The sequence below is a fragment of the Anoplophora glabripennis genome, unplaced genomic scaffold, assembly GCF_000390285.2.
Source record: "Anoplophora glabripennis isolate ALB-LARVAE unplaced genomic scaffold, Agla_2.0 scaffold501, whole genome shotgun sequence".
In the NCBI taxonomy this organism is placed as follows: Eukaryota; Metazoa; Arthropoda; class Insecta; order Coleoptera; family Cerambycidae; genus Anoplophora; species Anoplophora glabripennis.
In genome coordinates, this window is record NW_019416582.1 from 373366 (window position 1) to 383529 (window position 10164).

A 10164-nucleotide genomic window follows, 5' to 3' on the forward strand; every position below is an offset into this window, starting at 1 on the left:
AAAATGTATATGTTTGAAATCAATTTCGTTTTTATCAAATCTTTCAAATGTATTCCCTCCTTGCTGTCAGCTGATTGCGACGTTGCCACATTAATCCTCAAGTTAGAAATGCAATTATTGGTTTCTGTTTCTAATTAATACAGCTGTACTATGTTCAAAACTTACATTAATTTTACATAAAAAATTAGATAATACTGTGTACTATCTATGGAAAAGTTTTGTTTCACAATTTCTACATTTTTTTTCTCAGTTATGGGCAAAAAAGAGCCGCACCGTCCATCTTCGCCATATAAACCTATGTTAAAATGAACAACTTTCAACAATCTCAAAATCTAGATAAAAAAAATTAAAAAAAAATATGATGCACAGAGGGAGCACTGAGTAATACGCTATATAAATTTCAAGTACATCTGTGCATTTGAGTAAACCCGATATACCTCCTTAATCGGTTGGTGATTGTTGTAACTTGTCACGACACTTCATTCAACCAATCAGCGATCGGATTATCTCGAGCTTAGGCACAACGGCTGTTTGTTACTGTTCATTGTAAACGAATCGTTATGACTGATGACGCTAAATTGACGTTTGTGCATTTTTCAGTAGCGTTCGTCTGTTATTGTCTGTTTTGCTTCAATATTAAATCGTACATATTTCAAATTAATCCGCTGTTTTCACAGCTAAACTTTTTGGCACTTTGTCGAATTACTGCTACAAAATTCTGAGGTACAAAATTGCATCATTTTTGAGTGTAAATACTCTCGAATTCTGTTTAAAGCGGACCTCTAAAATTGAAATTTTTATTAGGTACAAAAGCAACTAATGATCGAAACTACAACGCCTGTGAGCTTGGAAAAAATGAATTGAAAACAGCATCTTTTTAGATAACAAATTCCGCCAACGCCTAATGAAGCTTTCGGACTGAAATTGCTACTTATATAAGGGTGCAAAGAGCTTAAAAAATCCTGAATTACAAGTGACTGCGATGAAAATTGCATTAATTTATTAGCAATTGAAGAAAACGGCCATTTTCGACCATTTTTGAGGTTTCGCGCATAAACAAATTATCGAAATCTACAGGTTTATTTAATACCTACCTTTTTTGTATAAACCTTTTTTCGTTATGAATAACAGTTTTTTTACGCGAGTGAAAAAAACCACTTTTCCACAACTTTGACCATTGTNAACGAATCGTTATGACTGATGACTCTAAATTGACTTTTGTTCATTTTTCAGTATCATCCGTCTGTATCCTCTGTTTTGCTTCAATATCAAATTGTACATATTTCAAATTAATCCGCTGTTTTCACAGTTAAACTTTTTGGCACTTTGTCGAATTACTGGTACAAAATTCTGAGGTTACAAAATCTGCATCAAAGTTGTCTGCTCAAAGAAGTATTTCTATTTTTGAGTGTAAATACTCTCGAATTCTGTTTAAAGCGGACCTCTAAAATTGAAATTTTTATTAGGTACAAAATCAACTAATGATCGAAACTACAACGCCTGTGAGTTTGGAAAAAAATGAATTGAAAACAGCATCTTTTTAGATAACAAATTCCGCCAACGCCTAATGAAGCTTTCGGACTGAAATTGCCACTTATATAAGGGTGCAAAGAGCTTAAAAAATCCTGAATTACAAGTGACTGCGATGAAAATTGCATTAATTTATTAGCAATTGAAGAAAACGGCCATTTTCGACCATTTTTGAGGTTTCGCGCATAAACAAATTATCGAAATCTACAGGTTTATTTAATACCTACCTTTTTTGTATAAACCTTTTTTCGTTATGAATAACAGTTTTTTTACGCGAGTGAAAAAAACCACTTTTCCACAACTTTGATCATTGTTTAAATAAAGTTCCCCAAATAGTCTCGAGTTAATTTTTTGATATTTTGTTTATAACACGTTTCCGAACAATATTCCGCAGAGAATTTTCTAATACTATTTTTTCCCGAAAAAAAAACTATAATGACTGATCTAATCTGATAGACGAGCCCACAGCTCTTTTTTTCGAGAACAACAATAGGGCAAACCGCATCTCTTTATTACCGTTTTCGAGCTACAGGGCGTTCCTCGATTTTTGGCTAAACGCTTTCAAGATATCTTGAAACAATTCTACATGCATTTTTTTGAGATACATTCGATGACATAAAAATAAATGTGATAATATTGATAATATTTTTAGTTTTTGTGATATGACCACAACCTGTGTTTTTTTCATATGGAACACCCCGTATTTCATTTTAAAAACGGAAAGAGGGCTAAAAATTCATTCCAAAAATATATAACTTTACTTATTATTTTTTGAGTAGATTTGCGGAAAGTATAAAATGTTCAAAATACCAAAAGTATTTAAATTTTCTCGTATTATTAAAAAGTAGTGTTCGTTAAATCGATATTTCTCGAAAACGGATCGAGATACAGAAATGAAACAAGAAAACATAATTAATGGATAAATGATTGCTCTTTCAGGTTCTGAATCAAGTTTCATGTTAGACATACAGGATAAAAAATTATTAACTAAATTTTCGGTAAAATTGGTCATAAGTGTCGCCCTCTATGAGCAACGCTGAAATTGCAACACGCATCTTCATAAATTTTCAAGCTCCTAACCTACATATTTTCAGAATAATCGCAAAAAAACTATTTAAAATTTTAACTTTCAACACGCTATATTTACGAAACTATCAACTTTCAGATCTCACGTGTAGTATCTTTAGCTTTTCGATTTCCCACTGTTAATGAATCACCCTGTATTTCTCTACGAAACTACCTATAAACGTTGTATACTGAACCCTTATTTTACATTTTTAGCGTAACTACTGACAATGAGTTGCAAGTAGATTACTTTTAAAAAGATGGGGACACCGCACATATTGCAAGAGCAACAATTTTTGTGATAATCGACTGATTAGTCAAGGGTTGTCACCAGCGAACTGATTCCATTATTTTTTGTTTGGATATCTGAAAAATACTAATTTTAAAACCAATGCCACAACATCGAGGAATTAGAAGCTACAGGTATTTGAGAAATTAACAATGTAACAGAACAACTATACGGAAATATGCATAGGAGAGTAAATTTGTGCAGTTTGAAGTTAATATGTAATGTTTTTTTCGCGAATATGGCAAATACCTTACAAATTTATGAGTTTGAATTTATTTTATATTGCAGCGAACTGTTAGAACAATGGTTTGTAAATTAATGAAAGTTTTTATAATGCTATTTTATTTTTTAGAAAAAATGAACCTTCTTTATTTATTTTACTAATTAAATAAAATAAACTGTGTAAAAATTTGCAACTTCTGCAATAAGTTTGATAGTTTTGTCCTTGTAATAAAATAATTTTATTTAATAATTTATTTCCAATCTTTTCAAAATATAAATCCAATTTAACAAGGCAATTTTTATTACAAACGCCAATAAATAGCTTTTTTTATTTAAATTATAACTATTTTATTTCGCTAATGACTAAAAAAAATAGTCACTAGTGATTGAAATATGATTTGTCACTAAAAAAGACTATAAAACACCTTCAAAACTGCAACTGTTGGATGGAATAACTATAAAAAGGTTTGCAACTAAACAAAATAAAACTTTCAATTGCAAATTCGTCCAAGTATTCAATATCTGGACAACCTAAACATTTTTTTGTAGAAATGTAACGATATTTAGTTAATATGCGACAACAGGTCCAATTTTCGCACGCCTATGGCTAATATTCGACCATTTCATTCGAACAACGACAATGGTGACACTGGTACGTTTTTGTTTATGTTATCTAAATAATGTGATAGGATACGTCAATCGGGATTTGTTCGAGATTTACCTCGAGTTAGCGTAGAAATAGGGGTTGCAATTTTTAGTTTGCGAAGAAAAACTCCACTACAATTAAAAAATATATGGGGTGATTACCTTTAGGTGTGTTTAGAGAACAAATATTTTTATAAAAGTATATGCTTTTAATGAAACAGCCCTGTCCATAAGAAAAGTGAGAATAAATGTAATAACTGTTAAAAAATTTAATAATCTGGCAGTATTATTCCTTAAATAATGCAACATTTAGTTTTCTAATTATAACAATGTTTAATTTTGAAGTTAGTTAATTTTTTTCACGCCTTTCTATAATATGTAACTTTCGGCAAGTAAACGCTAAAAATTTACTTTGAGTAAGAAGTGTTTAGAATAAAGATGTTCAGAAATGTGGATATACATATTTGGAAGTGGAGAAATTTTTCACACGACGTTCATCAACAAATTTTTGCACTGTAGCGTTAAAAACAGTGTATAATTTTAACCCAGCAAATAAATCAAGCAAACGTTAAAAAAACTCAAATTGTTGGAACATGGAATAATAGAAAATGTGGACTTCTCACTGCGATTTAAATATTTAATTATTATAAGCCAATAGAATTGAAGTGGGTGCAAAGTACAAGGACAACAGAATATCTATCTCCCCGATATATTATAATTTAATTATAACATCGGCGTTATTTCCAACAAATAAAAAAAGTTATCAAAACGCGATGTATGGTTCCTTAAAAACGTAAAGACCTTTTAAACTTTGTGGCAAGCATATTATATTTTATCTACAGTATTTTGTAATGCATTGCCTTCAATTCCACTCTTTTGTGCGTAGGTATCACTATGTGGCTTTCTAATTATTTTTATTTCACCTTTTATGGGGAACAAACGATAAATGAACAACGAGAAAGGAATACATTATATTCCGATTAATCAGCCGAACATTCTTTTCACGACAGTTTTGATTTTGAACGCAGTATTCAAGTGAAAATTTCACACCTCTATTTTGTAAACAAAAATTTTACATCAGAAAATGGATTGAACTGAATTTTTGTATGTTTGTTAAAACATTTTTTGTAGTTGTTCTGCTAGAGTTCCACATTGTTTTAAATACAATTTCTTTAGTTTTCACAATTTCTCCTGTTCATATAGAAAATATAAGGTCTGTTCCAACAAGAGTCAGGGATTGGTTCCAAACCGTCAGAAATGTGCATCCAACTAATTCTTGCGATAAATTCACTGAAGACACATTTAGAATTTAGCTGGCCAAACATTTCGAACGGTTGGGAACCAATCCCTGACTCTTGTTGGAACAGACCTATAATCTTCTAAAAAGTTCGCTAATTGTTCGACAGCCAACAACTCGTCTATTCTACACTCAGTAAAAAAAAATAAACGAGCAGAAAAAATTCCAATTTTTTTATTGATTTTTGTGGATAATGGTCGAGGCGAGAAAAAAGGAAGCATCTTGAAGTTTGTAGTTTCTAGTTTTGAAATTTTGAGAAAAATTTTTTTGACCATCACTGTCGGAGCAATCAAAAGAAATATTGCACAGCAAAAATTTTACAATTTTTTTTTTTCAAAACTGATCATGGGCTCCAATTTTTTTTGGCTTAATCATTTAGCCTGATTCATCAGCTTCAATTTGTTGTTTTTTATTTTCTGTACGATTATTTCTCAGAGATATCGGCAATTCGAATATCGAAAAAAAAAATTTTTTTTTTAAATTTAAAAAAAAATTTTCGCGATATTTGGAATATTCAATGTAAAATTTAAAAAAATTTTTTAAAAATTTTCAAAAATTTTCACAATTTTGAATTTTTTTCTTCGACATGAATATTTTGAAAAAAACAAAAATTTCAATATTTAAAAAATTTTTTTTCTTTTTTGGAAATTTAAAAGAAAAAGTAGATTTTTTTTTTTCAAAATTTTGGGTATGTATTGAGCTAAAAAAAACTACTAACATTGGTACTTTTCGCAATATTTGCAAAATAGTCGTTGGTTATTATCCAAAACAGATGAAAAAGTAATTTTTTTGCATGTTTTCAAATTAATGCTGAATATAAAAAGAAAATACAGAAAATAAAAAAAACAAATTGGAGCCTGGCATTGATTAAGCCACAAAAGTGTCAGAACCCATTTTAAAAAAAAAATTTTGCCTGCTGCTTTATTTTTTTTTTTTGCTAACTGTATCTGTATGGGTATGTCTTTTCACTGCAAAAGTCGATAAACTGTTTCCATAAGCTTGTTTTGTTATTTTTGCTGTTTTTGGTATTAAATTTTAAACTTTTTTTCTAACTACTGATTAATCTTTACCAAAACGAGATTTTAAAACACTACACAACAATTTCGACAAAAGTTTACGTCGATTAAACAATTAACGTCAACGTGACAGCAATAACAAATGAGCACGGTAACCATAGCATTCCTTACATCTTGATTTAAATAATTCGACTTCAAAATATCGGGATTGATTTTTAATATTATTTGCAATTTTGGTGTGAAACTTTCTTACCGAATACCGCACGTTTAAATTATTTCGAGAAATTTTAATAATATCCGTATTATAACAATAAAAAAGAACTACGGAATTTTTACCAAACGCATTAACGATCAAAATATGTTAACAAAAATAAATAAAATATATTGCCTACTAACCGTGTCAACTAACAAACAAATTAAACATCCAACTTTTAATATCAGGAATAATACCACCATAAAATTGTTTTTTCCATTTAATAATTATCAGGTACGTTATTATAACGGCATTCGGTTAATTTATGCCTCTAAACCCAAAATAAAAATGTGGAAGTTTTTCACTTAATGAATTATAATAACTTGATTAAGAAAAGCTACATAGATAAAAAATAATTACTTTCAGTTTTTAAAATAATAACCATAGATTCTAACCGACGAAATTGCAATCAGGAATAATTCATTGGAAATCTAAAAGGATATCATTCTTGAAAACAAAAGCGAAGAAACAGAAAAAAAATACAAATACAAATCCATACGCGGCGACAAAGCGTAAAAAATGCAGCCCTTATTAGTACAAGACATTAATTAACCGTTTAAGGTAAAAGCGGTTCGAAAAATTATTCATTGGATAGGCATATGAATTATCAAGGAAAACAAAGATATCTACTTACAACAATTAGCAGGGATTACCTTAACGGTAGCTTTGAAAACGTATACGGACTAATACGTAAAAAAAATACGCTGTTCTCTCTTAACATGTCTTAGATAGTCTCGAGCTTACTTATTGCAAAACGCGATAAAATAAACTTAAGGATATGCAAACCAAAGGCGTCGTTAACACGCAATTCAAAAGGGGACAATAATTCAAATAAATTCAAAAAATGTTCTTAAAAATCCTGTGAAATGAAGTCAAACAATGATTTTTCTTACGAAAAATCTAGATATGCAAAAGATATCTAATATCATGTAGGTACAAAACTCTTAGGTAAGAGGTGATATCGCGAGAAACAATTATTAGGTACTCTATACCTCTTCTTTGTAATAATTTCTGTTTTCAAAGTAAAATGGTCTTACTTTTATTAAATGTGACGCATATAGTCATTAAGCTTTATAATTTATCCAAACGAATTAAGGAACATCAAAGTTAGAACTTATTTTTTCTTATATTTGAATGAAAACTAGTATGAGCCATCTGCTGATAAATGCAAATACAACTTTGGCTTCTCAAAGTTATTAGCACAAAAGCTACACATAAAAGTCGTAGTTGCTAGTATATACATTTTTTTGCTTGGTGTTAGATACGATCATTAGACTTTTAGACCAGGAAAGGAGACATTTTGAAATTATTAATTACTGGGAGTGATTTTATTGTTGGAAAGTCTTGGGAATGATAATACAACAGGCGTCTCATCAAATGGGCCATGAAAAAAGTATAGCGTCATTGTTTTTTATCAACAAATAGGTAAAAAATTCGTCATTTTTCATTCTACGCGTTATTGTAAAAAAAAACTATTAATCTTAGCAAAAAAGTTCAACAGACGATTTGATCTAGTGAAAGTCGTCTTTAAAATGAGACTTTATACGTTAAAATTGCTTTATAAACAAAAAAGTTATTGCAAAATTAAACGGAAAAAGTGCGTCTTCTTTAATTGTTAATAACTTTTTAAATAATTAATAAAATCTTACCAAACTTTCCCAAAATGTGAGTTTTTACATCCTTAAGAGATGTGCAAAAGATGGGCTCGATCGGTAAAATAGTTTTTGCAAAATTCCATTGATTTATTCCATTTTTGCAAAAAAGGTCCATTTTCAAATGATATTCCGGGGGCAGGGTTATGACTAAAACATTCTTTTTGGGCTCATTTTCTTCGAAGGGACACCCAGTATCCTCTAGTTAAAAAAAAAATAATTTTTTTCAAATTTAGTTGTATATAATTGTTACAAATAGAAGACACTTTTTTTCCTAATAAACAAATACAATAATTCCGCGGTTTTTAACTTCTGAAAGAAGTTATATACACCATTCGAAAGCTCGTAAAAAAACCTACGAATTGAAAAATAAACAAATTTCTACGACCAATAGGTCCGGAGTTAGCATTTTTTTTTTTAATCACAGAGCAATTTGTTATAAACATTAAAACCTGAAATTTTAACATTTTGTAAATTAAGGTTTAAATTTTTTGCCCTGTTAATTTTATTTGAATTTGCCCATAATTGATCAATCCAGAGCCCGTCAAAGTAAGAGTACGCGGCAGTAGCCCTTCAGGGAGTGGTGGTGGATCTTCCTCTCAACCATGAAAAAACTGACAATGTCAAATTTGTAATATCTCAGCTTCTATGCAACGTTCATGTGAGTACGCACCTGGAATGTACGATTTACTGTCGGACATTACAAAAAATAAAAATACTTTTTATTTGTAACATTTTATTTAAAGTTTAAAACTGACCTCTCTTGCCCCCACCCCTACCGCACCCTTTTATAAGCCAGTCATTTCCTCTAACAATGAATACATTTACACTGAATTATACCATTTATATATTTAATGAAATGTTAGTACAATTAACCACGCATGTAATTTGAAACTATTACACGAACTACGAAAAAAGAATTAAGACAAAAAACAAGGGATAATAATCATAATCGTGTATTTAAATAACAATTCCACTCCCTAGCTACCATTCTATATACTGGCACAAATATGTGTCAATACTAATGTTAACATTTAAATATTAGTTAATGCAAAACTACACTAATCGAACATAAGGCGGCTAAACACCCATTTTACAATGTTACGGGCTATTTAAATGGAATATTAATGTAAAGGTTATCTCGAATGTTAACAAACCATCATTAAATGCAAAACATATACAAAACTACTCTTTATCTTTTTCAGAGTAAACATTATATCTCTCCGCACAGTTGTAAGGCGAATCTAACGCAACAAAACAAGTGAAGTAGATGTTTAATATCAACAAATTGGTTACATAACAACCAACGCAACGCAACGAATATCATTTGACAATGATTATTTAGTTTTAATTAACATTCACTTGTAGGTTTACAGTATACACGATTACATTAGCGTATATAGCACTAAGGTGGTAACTATTTTCGACTCCGCATATCTTTTTACCGTAATCATTCATAAAATTCCTTTGTTCGAACAGCATTTATTGCGTTCAATTCTAGAAATAAACAGGGTTAAATCATCAACGAAGTGAGTAAATAACATTGACATTCCTTCAATATTTCTCGACGATAATGCAAGTACGTAAAAATCCTCAGACATCACGAAATATATTTGCTTACGTCTATCGCGGTACAGACACTGATTCAATGCAGGTGCCTAGCAGTCTAGAAAGTGTTAAAATGCAAGGACAAAAAATATCTTCTCTGATACTACGCTACAATATTATAATGAAAATAAAACATGCGGAAAATCATTCAATTTCAATATTAATAAATTGTTTATGGATTTTAGGTTTCATAAAAATTATGGAAAAATGCGGTTGTGATTCCTATGAGTAATGAGATAAAATAGATATTACAACAATTAAATGGGCCTTTATATCGCAATTTTGGTCAACTTGCCTGAATTTTTGATATACAGGGTGTTGCATCACGAGAGGGACATGGCTTAATGGGAGATAGAGGACATCTAGGGTAACTAGGATCGCCTATAGAAATAGCTCCTTGGCCATTCTTTATTGAGATACAGGGTGATTTATGATTTTTGGTCAAAACTGCTTTATGTCATAACTTTGGTAGGGAATGGAATAATGGGTTCATATTTGGTAGGGTTAATGCACTCACGATACTTCATGTATGCATGTATGACAGCAAAAAAATCCAGGTCCGGACTGCAAAAATTGTAAATTTTTTG